Source organism: Rhinolophus ferrumequinum, chromosome 6, assembly GCF_004115265.2.
Source record: "Rhinolophus ferrumequinum isolate MPI-CBG mRhiFer1 chromosome 6, mRhiFer1_v1.p, whole genome shotgun sequence".
Taxonomy (NCBI): domain Eukaryota; kingdom Metazoa; phylum Chordata; class Mammalia; order Chiroptera; family Rhinolophidae; genus Rhinolophus; species Rhinolophus ferrumequinum.
The window spans coordinates 91,601,065-91,621,268 of NC_046289.1; the positions used below are offsets into that span (position 1 = coordinate 91,601,065).

A 20,204-nucleotide genomic window follows, 5' to 3' on the forward strand; every position below is an offset into this window, starting at 1 on the left:
CTTAAAGCACCGTTTTCAGCCTTCTTCCCTCAGTCTTTTCTCTGAGGTCTCTGACGTGAGTGTTGGGTTCAGCCGTGTTATATGCTGCCCCCTAAACCTTGTGGGCCATAAGTGGAGCCCTAGTAGTCCGAGTTCTTCCCTCTCCCGCAGCTGCGGTAGTTGCAGGATGCAGCGAGCTCGGAGCACTGAGCACGGCTCCGTTTCTGCACTTCTCCCTCTACCCTCCTCCCCCGCTCGCACGATTCGCCCACCTTTAGGTGAATTCAGTAGTGGGCCTCTTCGTCTTGCCTGTCTGCTGTGCAGGGAGTCCTTTGTGGAGTTATTGTTGTTCGATTAGTTGTAAATTCCAGGGGAGCTTTACAGAGGGTCACCTGATGCCGCCATTTTGATGACGTCAAAATCGATTCTTTAGTTTTCTAATGAGAGAAATGTTTTCCACATCATACTGGATTTACATCTTGTGGAAATTGTTCCTGAGACCTCTAGCACAATGAGTTAGCCATTCCTTCTTCTCTATTATTTCCTACCCAGATGGCACAGAAGATTCTTTATGTTGATGACGTCTTGACATCGTCCTGTAATTTACTTGTGTACTTATCACCATCCTTTTCTGGATCCTACTGTCTACATGGTAGGACTTGTTTACTTTACATCTAGCAGTGTACCCAGCTTATAATAGGTGCTCCATAACTATTGTAGTGAAAGCTGGAATGCCTGAATGCATCTTGGCATGTACTTTGTGGTCAGATACTTCTTTGTTCCATAGATGGAAGAGGGATCAGATAATCTTAGGGTATGGAATGAGAAGTTCCTGTGGGGGAGATGTTGAATAGCTCAAATGTGTGGAACATCCAGACTGGAATCACCAGCAGACAATTGACTAAAATAGTCAAGTGTGGTTTGACTAATCCAACTATCCATAGTAAATAAAACTTGGGTGAGTTCTTTAGGCATCTTGAAAATCACGGAAAAGTGGTTGTAAAATAACTAAATCCATTGCATGGGAAGAGAATTAAGTACAGTTTGCTCTATAGTTAAGTGGTATGATATCCAGCCAATTATAAATGATATGGAGACCTCTTGTGTAAAGCCTGCTAACTTTTTCTCAGTAAAGATATGGAGAAAATTCTAAAGCAGATTAGAATCATTTGTTTTTTGCTATGTATGAACTCCCTGTTTATTTTGTTGTTTCAAGTGTCCTAGGTCCTGTGGTGATCTGAGCCAAGATTTTGACTGCATTAGAAGTCTTACTATTCTTTGCAGAAAAATCTCAGTCTTTACTCAGCATCTTTATCGATTAGATTCCAAAGATAGTTTGATTGTAGTAATGAATTGGTACAAATGCTCTTAGATAACGTTCTGTTTGTGGCCCTGCAATTCTTTGTCTTTCTTTGATATTACAAGGCATGGCCTCTGTGGGGAAGAGACTTCTCTTTTTCTCAGCAGGTCCACTGTGGTAGTGTGAATTACCATCATTAATTCTTCATCTCTTCCTCTACCCGTGCCCTTTAGATGCAAATGGAAACTTCTTCCAAGGTTGGCTAAGTGTACTTTTCCATCTCTAACTTGGAGCTTGATCTCGTGCTTTGCTTTGGTGAATGGGATATTATTAGCAGTCAGGAAACAAGCAAAGACTTGAAATGAGCTTGCATGGTTTGGCTTTTCCCTCTTGTGTCTTTGCCACTGTTACGTGAAGCGTTTCCCTTAGACAACTGCTGTCCTTTCAGTGTGGGCACTGGAATGAACATACTTAATGCAGATCTGAGCTCAACCTGCATAGGACAGATAAGCCCAGTGAAATTCGCAGTTTGAAACAGATTCAGCTGTCTTCCCAACACGTGACCAGCAGTCATGTGAGTGAAAATAAATGACGGCTGTTTGAAGGTAAGGGTTCCGAATCGGATGCGATTTTGCCCCTCTAGGGACATTTGGTGGTCTGGAAACATACTTAGTTGTCACAATTTGAGGGATACTATTGGCATTTAGTGGGTCGAAACTAGAAATGCTGATAAACATCCTACAATGTATAGGACAGCCCCCCACTATAAAGAATTGTCTGGCCTTAAAATGTCAATAGTGCTGCTGTAAGGAAATCCTATTTTTCAGGTATTAGCTAATTGATGCACCCCCTCCCCCCATCTGCCCTCTTCTACTGGATGCTCCCTGGCCCAGTAGAGTCAAAACCGGTCAGAGCCCACAATCAGCACTCGACTAAGGTTTGCTACTGAGCAGAATTTTATGCCTTCGAGGGCATGACTATATTCTATGTGCTCTCTTGTGTTTTTTTTGGTCACGATACTAAATGGATGTCAGTAGGGCCCTTGTGGGGTAAATCCAACTATCTTCTTATCTTTTTCTTTTCTTTTTCTAGGATCTCTTCTGATTTCTTGCTCATTCATGTTGTCTCTTTTTGGATGATCTTGAACTTGCTTCCAAGTCCCATGATATAGGTTAGGTTCGATTAAGCATGAGGGCTTTCTGCAGCTTGCTTAGCTGTAAATACGATGGTACTCTGATTTCCATTCTGCTGTTTTTTTAGTGTATAGGGCTCCCTGAGGAACCCCATGGAAAGAAGGTATTTGACATGACAGGCAGTTCTTGCTCTCAAGTGGCAACACCACCAAGTAGCTTGAAACCTTTCCCTGAGGTCCTCACAGGCTCACAGCTGTTCAATTGTCTGGTAAACATGTTAAATTCTATAGAATTTCAAAGAAGAAGTTGTGAAAATCACTGGCAGAGACTTCATGGAGAAAATAGGAAACATTCAACAAGTATTTTTTGAACCAATTTCAAACAGGCACCATTGGCTTTTAAGCATTTGACACGCTTCAAAATGTACGTGTAGTCTCAACAATTTTTCCTTGTCTTGTCTACAGTAACCAAACCAGACGACTCTCTGCTTTCCAAATAAGCTTGTGGCTTTACACTGCCATAGTATCGTGTGTGCTCTTCTTTCTGCATCGAACTCATTCCCCTGTATTTACAGACCCCTTTACACTTTAGTGTTTGTAACCAACCTCTAATGCCATCTTCCTGGTCTTTTCTAACTGTGTTATTTTCTCTTCTTTTGAACTTACAAATAATTGCATTTGTTTATTTCTTGGGGTAAATGGGATCAAATATATAGTGGTGGAATGAGAACTGACTCTGGGTGGTGAACACACAATGTGATATATAGATGATGTATTACAGAATTGTACACCTGAAACCTATGTAACTTTACTAACCATTGTCACCCCAATAAATTTAAATTAAAAAGAAAATTCCCGACAGATATTAATCTTTGGGATTCAGGAATAAGAAATTGGAATTCCCAGGAATTCCTGGGAATTTCTGAAGTCCTAAGTTAATCTTAAAATACTTCATTCATACTTTTTATGTGATGGATTTCTTTAAAAGTTGTGCAGTAAATAGGAAATGTTAATTTAAGACTATTTACAAGAAGAATAGTTATAGTACATATTCAATCACTGGAAAATACCAGCCAACATTATTCAGTAGGGTTCAAATAGTGTTAACATTTGGATTTCTAAGCGATATTAATAGCACTACACAGAAGCACCTGTCAAAATTGCCAATTTAAGGACTTATTTTCCTACCATTACTTGTAATTTCTTAGAATTTCACTCATAGGATTTGTTTACCATAAATAACGAATATAAACCTATTACTACTTATTTCATTTGAAAAAAAATGACCGATAACATAGATAGGGCCATGAATATACACTTACAACAAGGCAACAGGTACGAGACTCACTGACCGAACAGGTTATGAACCCTTCTCTCCTACTTGCTCCCATGTCAGTTCCTGGAAATGTGGACTTTAATCTTCCAGTCTGTGTGTCAGTGTTTTCTGTCTTGCTTTCAACTTGACATCAGGAGTCCCTGTCACCAGGAATGCCTTTATTAATTGTTAAACTTTAATTTTTGCAGGAGAATTACAATACTTTTCTATCTTTCTGATTTCTTGACTGATTGTTATTGGTAGTTGGAGAAACATAGGTTTCCCAAGAAATGCCAGGAAGAAATCCCAGCACAGAATTACCAGTGGCCCTCCGCTTACATATCCTTTCTCCTATGTGCACATTCAGACTTGTACATGATACACGTCTGCTTTTGTGAAGAGGACCAACGTGCTAACTGTAGGCCTTTAGCAAGATTCATCTAAGAACTGAGAAATGTCAAGCTGCAGGCGGTAGGGAATAGGATGGCAATAAGTGAATTCAGAGAGTAGAAATAAATTATAAGATGCGAATGGAGTAATACAAGTTTGAAGAAACCTGACCTAGGATAGGAGAAGGAAGAGTAGGGACACGGCTTGATAGTGACTTAATAAAGACAATAGAGCAGAGAGAATGGTTTAAAATCTGAGATATTAAGCATGGAGACTAACAAAGTTGTGGAGTATTAATAGAAATATGGAATTTGAGAACAGAAGCTAACCCTTAGGAGCGCAAGCTGATATGCCAGGAACTGTTCTACTCACTTTTATATATTATTTAATTTAGAAGTAGAGTCAGTCAAAAAGGGAAGGTAATATGTTTGGAAAGAAAATCTAGATTTGAAGGAGACAGAATATTGAGTGGTGATGTCCACTTGGCAATTGGAAATATGGGACTTGAATATAGGTGAGAGGTCAGGGTTGATTATGCAAATGTAGTTTTGAGTAATGACAATAGAGATCTGCTAGGCTCATGACTTCCTATGCTGACAACATGACCCGTAGCCTTTGATTTAACTGGGGAAGTGACTTTTGGAAATTTTTGGAATGTAATCAAATTGCTCTTTTTAAAATCAGTATCATGGGTGATTTATTATTCGAATCAAGAATGAGCAACAGATATGGTCTTAGGCTTAGAGATCAAGCTTCAGCGCTATTCTCAATTCTTATGTTGGTTCTGTGAGTGATTAAGTAATTCACTCTTGGACCTAAGAGAGTTCAGAGGAAGAATTATGATCCAAATGCTCTGACCCCAGGAATTTTCCCCACTGACATCTCTGGGATCTGAAATGTAAACCTCTTCAGGAAAAAAACTGAGGAAGAGTGACTTGCTAATATAACTAGTAAGCACGGTTAGGATGGGCTTGGTCAGGGATAGTGTATTAGTATATGCGTTAGCAAAATTATTTTCTCCTGGAAGAAAAATTAAAAAGTGATAAAGAGATTAGGAAAAAACATAAGAAAGTGGTTAGAACGTGAAAACACTCCTGACCTTCTTGCTCTCTGACTTTTCTCATCCCATTTAATTTTCAGTTGCGTGCTTGTACTTGCTCCTTAAATTCCTTTTCTTTCTTGACATCTATATTTATAGCTGTTCTTTTGCATAATAGAATACCCTGCTTGCATGAGTTTGATGTGTCTACTTTAAATATAAGATGAAAGTAGCTTCTCTCCAAGCTGCATCAAGAATATTTCCCTCACAAGCCCAGGAATAATGTAGTTAAGATGCATTAATGGAGTGAAAGCTATTCTTCATTTCATACACCCAGCACTCTTCTTTCAAAGGACAGTGAGTTTATTATTCAAAGCCACATTTTACTAGAAGAATTTTTGCCAGAGTTAGCCACTCAGACACAGCAGAAATGAAAATTGTATGCTGCTCCTAGCACAAGTGCAACTGCCGTATTGAACATTTTAGCAGATTGTACCAGTGCTATGATTATAGAGAATCCATTATGAGAAGTTTTCTAAGTTACCGCCAACGAATGCATTGAATTTCAGTCAGATATGGTACATGTTGAGTTATAATTATTCATGGAGGCTCTATACCCTTCTTTGAAGGGTGAACGTAACAACTCAGTGGCCCTCTTTCTTTGTGTTGCATTCTTTCAGTTTAAGTGACCACATTACAATCTCCTGTTAATTTTTGTCCAAACTCATTTTACTATCAAATAAATGATGTCATTTTGGAATAATTTGTTCAGCTACTATGATTTTAAGATTTCCATTTTTGTTCACTGAACAAATTCTTAATTATCTCAGGGCAATTGAAATGCTCCACAAATCTTTGTGCCGTCAAAGTTATTTCTGTGAATAATGCACAAACTAACCTCTTGGGAGCCCATCTCTATTTGAAAGATTTACTAATGGGCTGCTTCTTCCCCTTGCACATATGCTGGTTTATAATTTACAGCAGGCCTCCAGGAGCTGTGTCTAATCCCACAGCCCTGCTGCACGTCATAGCACACAGCTCTCAGCCTCCACAAATCCCTGGCTAGGAACTCTGTGTTCTCTTCTTTCCCTGCAGTTTATGGTATTTTGTTTCTATGGTTTTAGTATTTCCAGTTATTTAATTGATCCAAAACATGTTAAGTTTTCTGTCATTAAAAATCTTTCAGTGATTTTCTTCTTTGAAGGTATTGATTTACATCTTCTATAATAATTTTACTTTTAAACCCCAAACATGTGGATTATCATTATTTCTTTTTATAATCAAGTGATTGGTTTAGGAGTCAAAACAAATGGAATGTCTGAGAGTAATTTTTAGAGCCGTTTCTCCCATTGCTGTTGATTACCACCCACCTGTGTGCCAGATCTGCTCCCTTCTCTGCCAAAGCAGATTTTGCTTCAAATCAAGGATGACTCTCTTTGGGAATAGAAGTTGTCTTTTGTGTTTGTGGTTCTTAGGCACATGTTCACACTTGGATTTGTGGAATGGAAGAAAGCCAAATTAATTAAACTTTACTCTTTCTGTTTTTGACAGGCAGTTTTGAACAGGCTGCCATCAAATTAGTTTAAAGCCTCCTATGTTAGGGGCCTCTAGTAAAAGAACTGAACTGCTTTATGTTATTTTTAGTTTTGAAATTCCCAAGTAATTTAGAGGACTAAATTTAGGAATATATTTTGAGCATTTTATTTTTAATCAATTTTATTTTCGCCCTAAATACAGCTCAATATCTCTTTGTGATTTTTTTATCTTTTCTGCTAGTTTATTCATTTTTGTAATTGCTCATTTTCCTTCATCCTGCGTCCAGTTGGATGCAAACTAGATATATCAGCTTTGGGATCTGAAACTGGCAATGCTTTCTGATCTCTTTCTTTCAAGAGGAAATTTCTCTTAGTGAGAACCATCTTCTGCTTATTACATTTAAAGCATACCCTGTAATAGGGACATTTCATTTAATAATGAATGTTTTATCTTTCTTCACATTGCTTCAAATGTTATTTTGTTTTTCTTGGTATAATCCATAGGAAAACATAATGTGTTCTCTGTCCTTGATATTTGAAAGTTAGTTTTTGCATCTGTGCTTCTGTTAATTAAAAGCTGTTCTTTTGCAAAAGAACACATCATCAAGAGCAAGTCCTTTGTTACCCTAGTCATTCTTCTAAATCTTTTTGTTGTTTCTTGAGCTTTGTCACATTCTTGGGGCTGTCTCAAAACCATTCAGTTTCCTATCAAGAAGGAAGATTCAGGCTACCTTGAAGACAGCAAGGTGTGATCCCCATGGAAATATAGCATTAGACCAAAATGACTAATTTACATTGGTAATACAACATTCTCCCTTTCCTATTAAACTTTTTGTCAGGAAAAATGATTAATCATGTGACATTTTCTTTTTCATTACATTCTCTGCAATGAGACTATAAGACTGTGAAATGCCTATTACATTTCATGAATTATGGCCAAGTGCAATAACATTTTTGTTTTTATTTTATTTTATTTTATTTGAGGAATGGTAAGTCAACTATGAGCAAGTATTTTATTTAAACATTAAGAGAGGAAAAAAACATTTTGGAGAGCATTCCGAAAAGGTAGTTGACAGAACTTCAGAGAGTCTAACAAAAATGTACCTTCCATCAACTTTTGCTTAAATTCCTCATTTTGACTTCTCATCCCAGTGCACATGGAAACAACAGCTGCCGCCAGAGGTGTGGAGTTGGAGACTCCGGGACAATCAGATGGTGTGGGGATTATACTCTGGCAGTTTCTCGATCTCTTTCTAGGTCTCACTTTCATCTCTCGCTATCACCAAGGAGTGCGAGCAGCCCATGGCAACCTGCTCTGCAAAAATGCCGTCGGGCGTCTTCCCCTACCTGAGCTGTGGTGAAAGACTGGGCTTGTGACCTATAACCCAGTTCCCTGAAGATGGAGGTGGAGGATGGGCCACAGCTGATGTGGTCCATAGCCACGATGATGCTGTTCTTCCCACAAGCCAGGCTCGGGCTTTCTCCAGTAACAGAGGTCCTGGCCAGCCTTCGGGTACAGAGTACGTTCATGGGACGTGTTGGTGGCTCCGGAGAAAAACAGACACCCCCGTCACTGACAGCGAAGGATCAGGTAGAGCTGGTGTAGATCTGGTGAAGTCACACAGCTTCTCCAGTCGTGGCACCATCTCGTCCTCCTGCTTGGTGCGGCCCAGCCAGCTGTAGCCTCGGAAGCCCCAGGAGAAGATGCGCTTCTGGGCGTCCAGGACCAGCGTGTGGTTAGAGTCGCACGCTGCGTCTCGTACACCCACGTTTGAGACTGGCAATATCGGTCCTCCTTCGTCTTCTGGATGAAGATGGCCACTCGCTTGGGTACCAGCTCGGGGTCCTACTCTATCCGCTGCGCCTGGGTGATGAACTTTCCGTCCGAGTTGTGTCCCACCTGACCATGTTCAGGGCACCCAAAGGTTTCCTTTGCAGTCCATTTTCACATGGAATTCAGCCCCTTTGGGTAATTAGTTGGCTGTGGTACATTACCTGCGTGGGGCTGGAGACTGCAGCTGTCTGGTTGCCGAGGCCCAGCTGCCCCATCTTGTTCTTTCCAAATGCAAAGACCAAGCCGGTTTCGGTCAAGGCCAAGGTGTGGTTCCCCCTACAGGCTGCTGACATAATCATTTCGTGGCTGAGATCTTCAATGAGTCTGGGGGCTTTAACTCTCTCGGTGCTGCCTCTTCTCGTTTCGACCCCTTCCATGTTGATGAGGAGGCTGTGGGCAGTTGCATGACTCCGAAACCACTGTCCGCACCTGGACCCCCGACAGGCACCCATATGTGTGGGGCCCCCACAAATTCTCAACAAGATTGCGGTAGACAGCCTGTTGTTTAGGCACTTCTTTTCCACCAATCAGGTCCCAGTTGGTCGACCGCCTCAAAATCAAAAGGCGCCCTTTGCCCTTAGACCCTTTAAGTTTGGTGGGCATCTTGCCATGCTCCTTCTCCGTGAGGACCAGCGCCGTGCTGCCCGCTTGGTCGCTGCAGGCCGCTCTGTGTGCTTGTCCCCGCTGAGGACCCCATCGAGCTCCAGGAAGTCCTCGTCACCGCCACTGCGCGGTCGCCGTTGGTGCTGCGTGTTGGATACACACTTCCAAGCTCGGCTCTTCCCAGGTGGTCACTGCCGCCTTCTTTCTGGGCACCGTAGCGCTGATTGGAGTGATGAGAATCCAGAGTGCAACTAAAAGACGAATACAGGGCGGTTTTTTTTTTTTTTTTTTTTTTTGGTTTACGCTGTATTGTTGGCCAACTGCCTCATTCAGTTTGATTATGCAGCATTCTGACTTATGGTTCAGTTAGAAAACACAAATGCAGAATACTAAGAACCTATCATTCAAAGGCAACATCAATCTCACCGTGCAATTTTCCCATTAAAACAAGATCACAGTGAGATACACCAATATCATAATATGAACTGTTCTCATTAAAAGATTGATATTCAAATTGGACAAGGAGCAAATTGAAACCAATCCTACTCAAAATGATTTATTGCATTTTCCCCCCTTCAAAACATGCCATAATACTGACAGGCCATTGGGCAGTTATATGATTTTTTAATATGGATACAAAAGACATAAGATATACAAGGATCATGCTTTTGAGTTTCAGAATGTTGTATCCATTACTGGACATTAGGTACCTGTCAATCATGGTAGGCTGGCTGTAGCCCTGGGACATAGGAAGGAATCCTGGTCCAGGAAGCTGGGATCTCCTTCCATTTCTTGGGCAATAGGTTGGGCTCCGTGACTATGTTTTCCTTTTTGCAGCTTCCTGCTGCGAGATCCTGCATTCTTATAATCTTGTTTGTCACTCTCCTCTTGGGCATCATGACAACGTTTACTCTGTCTTCCCTGGGAGAACAACTGAACGTTGGGATTGTGGGAAATCTGAGTTGAAAATGTTCTGCAAAATCCCTTTGCTAATGTCAAAGTTTTTGCCGTTCACTTTGGTTCAGGGCTACGGCAGCTCAGCTCAAATTCTTAAGGTGACTCTAAAATGAATTCTGTTGTCTATAGGTTTCTTGGCTTACCAGTAGGGAATGACAACCTGCTGGTTGATACACTGCCTTTGTACCTTGGTCACTTTCATGAACTTATAATCACCTTAAAAGCAGCAGCTCTGTATGAATTTATCGGTGTATTCCCCACAGTTTTAGGTGTGTAGCCTTACACTAAGTAGTTATTCAATAAATATTTATAGAATTGAATTGAGAGCCTAATAGGAGGAAATGAGCCTACATTCCATAGCAGATAGGATTTTAATTGCCTTCACTGTTGAGCTTACAATGAGGATATTAGGAACCACTAAGTGGCAAATTCTAAATGTCTCTTGTTTGTTCAACTAACATTTATTGAATCTACATGCCCAGTATCATGCTGGGAGCTGGGAACAGAGAAGAATCATTAAGAGCCCAGGGCCTCCAGGGGCTTGCAGCAACAGGATATTGTTAGGGATATGTAGTTGGAATAGGTGTTAGATTAGTGCAAAGTTTAGATCACAGCTGTTGCTCAGGTCAACATAATTGGTAATTCTTTCAGTCCCTTTAGTCAGACGCTATTCTCTATGGCTTCTCTCAGGCCTTATATTGCTGATCACAAGTGGGGCTTGGTGACTGACTGTGTGAATCTGTGTCCAGGTGTTACTGCTGTGGGGAAAACTCCTCTAAAACATGTGACTAGGTGGTCAGTAGCATCATCTCCTCTTACAGAGAATGTTTTCAGCTCTAAGACTTTTTTTTTTTTTTGGTTCTTTTAGGCTTACAGTTATGGAAACTAACTCTTTCAATTTCAATTCTTATTTTCAAAATTTACCCTGGATGCCTGATAGGAAACAGGGTTGATGTGTGGGAACTTCTTTGTGTAGTTGTGTTGCGCGGGGCGGCCTGCAGGGTCTCTGCTCCCGCTCCCCACATAAGAACGCAGGATATGGTGAGGCCAAAAAGGAACACCCAGGGAGCCATAGGTAGGGGAGTCATACCACTATAGTCTTGCTGGCAGCTGGGTTGGAGACAAAGGAAGCAGGAGCCACACTGTCTGCAACCTGCTGTCCATTTCTCTGCAATCTGCAACCCGCACTCCGCCGTGCTAACTGCAATCCGCGCTTGCCAGCTCAGCTACCATCTTCTTGCTAGCCCCCATTTTTCTGCTAGTGTAGCCTCGGCAGTTATATTAGTGGCCAATGGCTCACTGGTTACAGCTGACGGCCAACCAGGCACAGCTGACAGCTATCTACTACCTGAGCCAGCACCTTTCCACATGAGGCTGAAAGCCTGGAAACTGCTCTCTGGGGCTCTGTCCCCACAAGTTGCTACTGATTTTAGCTGTTGTAGTGCTAATTGAGCTTGCCCAAGATCTGTTAGCCTAGACAGAATCTTGGGAGAATTATAAAAAAGGAAGCTTTTCTAGGAAGATGAATTAGGAAGAGGCACCCTTTTCCTGGAGACTGATGGAGCCCTACACCAGAGTGCAGGGTTTAGTCAGCAGAGAGTATGGATTGAATTTCAGCTTCATTCATACCCTCTGCCAGATCCCTTTGTGCTTTAGACAAAAGACAAAACTGTAGACTATAGCCCTGACACTCGAAGATGAAATGAAATTTAATTTGCGACTCTGTTATGATACCCACTTAGTTTTTAACCTTTAAGAGAGTGCTGATCCTGTTTCCATAAAGACCAACCATTTAAAAACTTACTCTGCTAATGACATGTTTCAGGACTCATTTCAATACGCAAGTTCTCTCACATAATGGTTGAGCGAAATTGATGCCTTGAGAGAGCAGCTTAGTGCTTACCTCATGAGTTCTCTGGGACAGGTGTGAATGGAAACCTTGGGGAAAAGAGCGTTAAACAGTCCGAGTCTTTCTCAGTGAGTGACAGGTGTGTAGTACATGTTACCATCTTTATGCTATTTGATAAATAATATTTATGCTCTGCAGTTTACATTGCTTTGCTTATTTGTGAGGAGCCTAGCAGAACTATTATATTTTTAACTGCGTCACGGTATATTCTGAGATCTCAGTGTTAAAAGGCTAGGTTTCTCTTTACACTTAACTGATAAAGGAAAAGAGCGGTCTTAATACTAGTGAATCTAAGCAGATGGCTTTGTGGTGTCAGTGACACAGCAGTTGACCGCCTTCACTTACCCAAGTAAGCATGTGTTGCGTGCTAGGCATTTAATATTACTTAATTTGAATGGATTGAGAATGGCTTAAATTCCCCTCTATCTATTTGTACAACAGAGAAATGTAAACAGTACTATGCTGACCTACCTTGATTCTTTCTGACTCTTTCCCTTACAATATAAACTCTGTTGAGAGAAGGATCTTGTTGTCTGGTTCATTTTAATATGCCCAGATCCTGTAACAGTGTCACTACATTAAGTATATTTTCAATATACAGTCTTGAACAACTAATGAATTAATGGTTCTAAATTTGTATTAAATATAAAATGTGCTGATTTTTCACACTTAAACTGGGGCTAGTTGGGACATCCACAGACCAATTGCCAATTCAACTTAGGATATTTTCTAGTGAATTTTTAATTCATATAAATATGATAATGTTTAGATAAAGCATGGAGGAATCCTGCAGGGAATAAATCAATCTATACCACAAATTAAGAGAATATCAGGTATGGATGACTGGAAATAAGAGGTGGTTTTATGGCCCTGCCATTTTCCTAGTCCTAATCCTTTTTTTTTTTTGTGGGGGGTGGTGGTGGTGGTGGTGGTGGTGATTCTGATCAGAAGGACGTTATAGAAATGGGAATGGGACAATTTTAGAAAAATATACATGGATTGAAACGGGCATTTTATAAAGCTTGGATTTACAATAAAATTATATTATTAATTCTAATATATATATTTGCCTACTTTTAGTATCAGTAGACTAAATTTTCTGGCAAACTGCTTATGAGAACCTAACCTTCAAAGATATAATTTATTGTGTGTAAATAGATAACTGTGTAAATTCTACTTGCCAGACACATCTCTGGTTTATTTTAAGAATATGTTTTGAGTTCTAACATGAATTTTCTATAATTGGAAAAAACGGGACATTCTTGACCTGGATTATCTAAAATCACATACGAATGCAAATCAGGCAATTGTTAGCATTTCTATTTGCACTGCTAATTAATTGGCAGATATTTGTAGCTCTAGAAGCCAACACTTGTAAATTATTGCATTAGGTATTCAGAAAGGCAGAACATATTAGAATGACTCTGTGACAGGATCACAATTTGAAGTGATATATGTCTTGTTTTATAGCATCCTGAGGATAGACAAAATAGTTCGGTGTTGTAATTTGATTCATATGAGGCTGACATAGAGTTGACTTTGCGACATGGCATGAAGCAATAACCTGTCATGTTTTAGAATCTCAGGGAAGGGACCTTTCCCCCAGATCTCTCTCTCCTACTTAGGAATGACCAGACATCCCCTTTCCTCCAGGCCAGTTCAGCTTTACATCTGTTTCCCTGGCGTAATTATTAATAGTACCTCCTTTTACATCAAAAGTGTCCCTTTTTTGACAAGAAATTCTTTGGACACACTACTGCCAATAATTTGCCTTGAGAAGCAGACTTAATCTTTTATACTTTAGTGTAAATACAATTTAGAATGTTTTCTAAAACTAGATTTTTTATTTAAAAATTTAGATCAAAAGATGGCACAGTCTCTAAGAAGGTAAAAGGGATACTTACCTTGAAGTTTGGGAAATAGATAGCAACTTAATGTATTGTACAATTTTCCCAGAGAAATACCTTTCAGGAATTTACTTTAAATGTATTTAATCAATTTTATGTTTCTTATTCCTCTTTCATTTCCCTTTGATATAGAAACTGAAATAAGCAAGTCTAAAAACATAAAACCTGGAAAAATTATTTTCTCTTAGGTAGTAAATAACTGCCCACTTTTGGGTAATTTTTACTCATAGCATTTCAACTTTATTTTAATGTCTGTCTCCTGCTTCTCTCTTTGAATCTGGGCTATTGCATTCCCCTCTTTGTTAATCATTCTCTCTTTCCCACATATGTCAATCTCAGCCTCATTCTCTCTCTGTCTCCCTTGTCTGTCTCATTTCCCTTCTACCACTTCCTGTGTTTGATACCCTTTTGCATTTCTGCTTGCTCTTCAAAAACACGTCCAAGACCTCAACATATGTAGCATCTGAATTTCAACATATGTTTATGTAATTGTTGGTTTTGGACAGCTGTAATTTATAAATTTTCCTGTGACCTCATTTCTATTTGCAGAACTTCTATGCTTTTTGATCAGTCAGCAGCATTTTTTTGAACATGTGTGTAGACTCAGGACTTTGATAAGCGTTAGAAGGTTTAGTAAAATAAAGCAGTAGCTCATACCCAAGTGGACAGTTACAGTGTAGTTAGGGAAGATTGATTTTAGTGCACAGTACAAGTCAGAATGTGGACTGCTCCCAATTTATAAGTAAGGTATATTTCAAGACTATTTGGAAGAGTGTCACATAGAAATAAGAATACTTTCTCCTCACAGAAAAAAAAAAAATATTGCGTGGCAATAATATTCCAGACTAGAAAAACTAGTTGTGCTCATTAGTAACTGGATTCATGGTGCTATAGAACTTAAAAGCTCCTAGGAGAACATAATCCTAAATTTTAACTGGGATAGTAGAAACACATCCTCCTGTAGCACAGGGGCTGGGATACGTCTCTAGTAGCTGGGGGATAAATGAGAACCATGAAAGTAAGAGGTGTGACCATCATTTGGATGTGGAGGTGGTGTTCACAATTAGGGCAATTTGACAGGAATAAGGTCTCAACCTGTGTCAGAGAAGGTACAAGAAGGTCCAAGGAAAAGACTCATGAAACGAGAATCCATGGAGTCTGTAAGAAGGGCATAGACTTGAACTGAGCATTAGAAAACGTGATGGCTTCTTATCCACATTGTATATTTTCTACATATTTACTCTAGTTAGTTATTTCTTAGGTTAGTCTCTCCCTTCATCCCCAGATGTCTTAATTGGTTTAAAGTCTGCCAGTTGGCTATTCTCATTTATTGCCATGTCTGTGAAGCTTCTCTCCAGATGACAGACAGCCAAAGTGGCAAAGAGAAGATAATCTTTAAGCCATGACTTCAGCATTACACAACTGATGTACGCTTATCTGAATGAGGACCACCTCTGCTTGTGGATGATCTTTAGAGGTATATAAAGGCTGGGAAAAGTATTCTTTGATGCCTCTCATAAACCCAGGACACATTTTTGCACTGTTCAATTTTATGTTAAGTTTTGTAAATGCAACTCTGCCACGTAAAATTGGAAAGGTCTGCTTTTCTGAAAAGTTACCAGAATGCATTTGAAAATGCAGTTTCAGCAATCTGGATATCAGACCTGTATGAGAAAGCATGTGGTACGGTGGAAGGAGCATTAGATTTGGAGTCAGAAGACCCAGGACTTGGTTGTGTTGGCTCAAGTTATTAGGCCTGTGATCCTGGTGAAGGCATTAAGCTCTTTGAGGCTCAGTTTCTTTATCTGGCTGAAGTAGCTAATAGTACAAACCCATTTTTCATATAGAAGGTTGCGAGGCTCAAATGAGATAAAGACTGGAGGCTCAAATGAGATAAAGACTGGAAATGACTCTACAAATCTACAGGTCACTTCAGTATTCTCTTGGCCCTGAAATACAATGTTGGGGCTTGTGTGCCAGGACATCTACAGTTGGATGGTCCCTCAAGATACCATTAGGCGATCCTGCTGCCTTGAAGCAGACAATTAAATGCAGAAATTGAAACCCAGACAGGACAACTGACTCGGACGTTGTCACACAGACTGTGAGAAGTTGAAAACTGAGGTAGTGTTTTTTCCTTCATCAGACTAGCTTCTACCAAACATAATGCATCTCATTGGAGCAGAATAATTTTAAAATGTCCAATTGTTTTTGCCTTAAAAACAAACGAATATGATGCATTTAAAGAAGAGATATGGGATGTCTGTTATAGTTACCATTTTCAGAGTGTGAGTTTGAGACTTAGGGTCTCAAACTCTTTTGAACATCCATAACTGTATTTCTTTGCGCAATATTTAGTCAGTTTAAAATACCATTAAGATGCAGAAGAGTTTGTATTTGACTCTTTTTACCTGAGTAAGATCATTAGACATTGCACAAGTTACTCATCAGTGCCAAATTTATGGTAATCAGAGGTGGTGTGAGTATCCGGTTAACAAATAGAAGAGTATTTACCAAGTTTGCTAATTAAAGCAATTTATATTATTTAAGTAAACAGAGGGCAAGCTTTTACTGAGCATTCTTCCCAAATGATTAAGGAAGATGGATGGAGCTCAGCCTCAGCTAGCTGAGGGCTGTAAATTAGGGGAAAAATTACTTTTATCCTACATTTACCTCACTTTATCCCCACGGACTTAGGAAGCTATTAGTGAGGTGTGTGTGCAGAGAAGCAACAGACTACAGCATATATTCCTCTCCTGATGAGTCACCACTCTAGCAGTAATCACAGCAACTTAAAAAATAATTAACAAAATAAAAATAAAATCAATAAACAACCAGCAGAATTGTTTCTTAGTCCCAGTTCTAAGAGAGGATTTATCATCTGTTTATCACCAGTGGCCACAAGATGACAAAATCAGAAACTTTCAACCTTGCCTGGCTGTTCTCTTTTCATTTGCACCATTCACTGTGGTCAAGCACTTCTCGCAATTATGTATGAACCTTGATTATGGCTATCTGAGTAGAGTAGAAGCTTGAGAAAATTATCTGAAGTGATATAATTTAATTGGCTTACTACTATGTTTGATCTCTGGCAGTTGAGTACAGTTCTCCATTATAAAGTCTCAAAGAAACAAATACAAGTTTTGCAATTTACTCAAACTTTTCCAGTTAGAAGAATTGAGTTTAAGGCAATTAAAATCCTATCTGCTGTGGAATGTAAGCTCATTTCCTGCTCTCACAGTGTGTGGGGTAGTTGGCTAGGCAGCTTTGTTCATCTTGGTTGGGCGTGAGCACAGGGAGTTAGCCATCCTTGGCTGATCCAGACTGGCCTGCTGTGGACAGTGGGTGGAATCCAAATCTTTTTTTTGTTTGTTTAGCCATGATTCAGAATCTTTTTTTTTAATTGGGATGACAATGGTTAGTTAAGTCACATAGGTTTCAGGTATACAATTCTGTAATACATAGTCTATATATCACATTGTGTGTTCACCATCCAGCGTCAGTTCTTCTTCCATCACCATGTATTTGATCCCTTTTACCTTCATCTGTTATCATTTGTTTCTCATCTGTGTGTAGGCTAACTGAGGCATAATTTTTATGACTATAGCAGAGGCACAAAATCATAAACAAATAAGTGCTTTTACAAACCTCATTTACTTAATGTCTTCTAGAATTTCATTTGCCAAAGGAAGTCACATGGCCATGCTCAGAATCAGAATGGGAAAATATGCTTTTTGATAGAAGGAGGTCAAAGGTCATGTGACAAAAGCTATGAACACAGGGGGAGGTGAAGAATTGGGGCCAGTAATGCAATCAATGGTTGGTTAGAGGACAATACTATGTAATTATTTTAGCCATCTCTATCAGATAAATAAATACGATTGAAACACATACTTAATAATATTGACTTTAGTAGATAGAGGTAATTGTATCCTATCTTCTTAAGTACTCACGTGTGCTAAAGGCTATTAGCCAGCTAAGATGTCTTTTGTGGTCAATTGGAATCCTAATGATGCAATTGCAATTTACCTTTAATTTTGCCAGACAGATAAACTAAATGATTACTGAAGAACAATCCAGGATTCCAAAGGCATCTCTGAAGAATAGGCATTCATAAATTGTATCCTTAATAAGCTGACCATACAAAATATTGCTTCAATAAGAGTATTTCTAAGAAACCTTATAGTAATTATATGACCATGTAGGGGATGATGTCAGGTGCTTTGTCATTGTGCTTCCCCTCACAAGGCCATACCACAAAGTATGCCTTACAGAAAGAGAAGTCAGGGGTGAGAGTTTAGTCTGACCTAATACAGAGCAGAAAAATCAAGTGTTGTTCCTAGATGTGTCTGGATTCAAAAACCTGTTCTTGTTCCACTGCAGCACACTGCTTGATACATATTTCATATACCAGGGGTGCCAAAAATGTGTACAAGTGGACACTTTGGTCAATGTTGCTCAAGCAGTAGTTTGCCATAATTGGAAGTGTCTGGATGCTGATGGTAACCACTTTGAGCACCTCTTGTAAATGCAGAAGTCAAGTGTGACTTGTATTCACCTTCTGTTATCAGTATATATTATTACCATTTTAATAGTTTTCCTTTCTTAAAATGTGTATACATTTTTTGCCACCCTCTGTATATTTATATTAGAGTAAAATAACTTGTATGTGTTTATTGGATAATATAAGATTACCTATTTTGAATATTTTAGAATGTTGTTCTGTTTTTTAAATGGACTTATTGAAGTATAATTTACAGACAATATAATGTACCCATGTTATCTTTGACGAGTTTTGGTAAATATATACAATATTGCAGCTGCTACCACAATCAAGATTTAGAATAGCTCCATCACCCCAGAAAGTTTCACCATTCCCCTTTGTAGTCATTCTGTATCCTCCACCTCTGGTTTCAGACAACTATTGACCTGCTTTCTGTCACTTTAGTGTTTTCTTTCTAGAAATTCAAGTAAATGGCATGATATAATAGTCTTTATGTCTGCCTTCTTTCATTTACCGATTTTTTAAAAAAATTTTATTAGGGAATATTAGGAAACAGTGTGTTTTTCCAGGACCCATCCTCTCCATGTCAAGTTATTGTTTTCAATCCAGTTGTGGAGGGCACAGCTCACTGGCCCATGTGGGAATTGAACCGGTGATCTTGGTGTTACACTCACTGTGCTCTAACAACTGAGAAAACCAGCTGCCCTCACTTACCAAGTTTTAAGATTTATCTAAGTTGTTTGTGTATCATCAGTTAACTCCTTTTTATTGCTGACTATTATTTCATTGTGTTAATATATCACATTTTGTTTATAATTTACCTGGAGATGGACATTTGGATTGTTTCCAGTTTTGGTCTATTATGATAAGTCTGTTATGAATATTAGCATACAAGATCCATCCATGTTGTTGCAAATGGTAAGATTTCATTTTTTCTATGACAGAGTAATATTCCATTGTATATATGTGTACCACTTCTTTTTTATCCAACCGTTTATTGATGGGTATTTCGGTTGTTTCCATATCTTGGCTATTGTGGATAGCACTGCAGTGAACATAAGAGTGCATATATCTTTTCAAATTAGGTTTTGGATTTCTTTGGATAAATACCAAGGAGTGAAATTACTGGGTCATAGTTCTATTTTTAATTTTTTGAGGAATTTTTGTACTGTTTTCCACAGTAGCTATACCAATTTACATTCCCACATCCTCGCCAACACTTATTATTTGTTCACTTTTTGGTAATAGTAATTCTGACATGTGTGAAATTATTCTTTGATTTTTTGATTCTCTCTCTTTGTCTCTCTCTCTCTTTCCTCCCTCCCTCACTCTTTCCCTCCCTCCCTTTCCTTCGTTCCTTCATTCTTTCCTTCCTTCCTTCCTTCTTCCCTGCTAGGTATTTCAAAATGAATATTCTTATAATAAAGTAAAGCAGAGCTTTTAGCCTATTTTTTCATTATCATGTTTTAAAATCTGGAGTTTAAATATGATTTGGGTATGTTTTTCATATCACTACATTGCTGAAAATCATGATTTCTGTGGGAAAGAGATTGATATACTTATGACCTCCTGTTTATATTTATATATGCACATACCTATAGTATTCTTTGAGTATGCCAAATAATTTGTTTTTTGGTTGCACACACTTTCATCTTTGTGGTGCTAGGGTAATTATTCTAGGTTGTCTTGAAATGCAGATTTCAATTATTCTTTCATAGACATGTACCAACCTATTAATGAACAAATTCACAATTAGAGAGCTACTGTAATTTGAGAAAAGCTTTTTGCATTTGCTAACCA

General features: G+C 39.0%; 1 pseudogene; it reads right to left on the bottom strand.

The window, feature by feature from the left end:
- Nucleotides 1–7,898: 7,898 nt before the first annotated feature.
- Nucleotides 7,899–20,204, bottom strand: part of LOC117023219 (protein RCC2-like) — a 45,031-nt pseudogene continuing 32,725 nt past the window's right edge.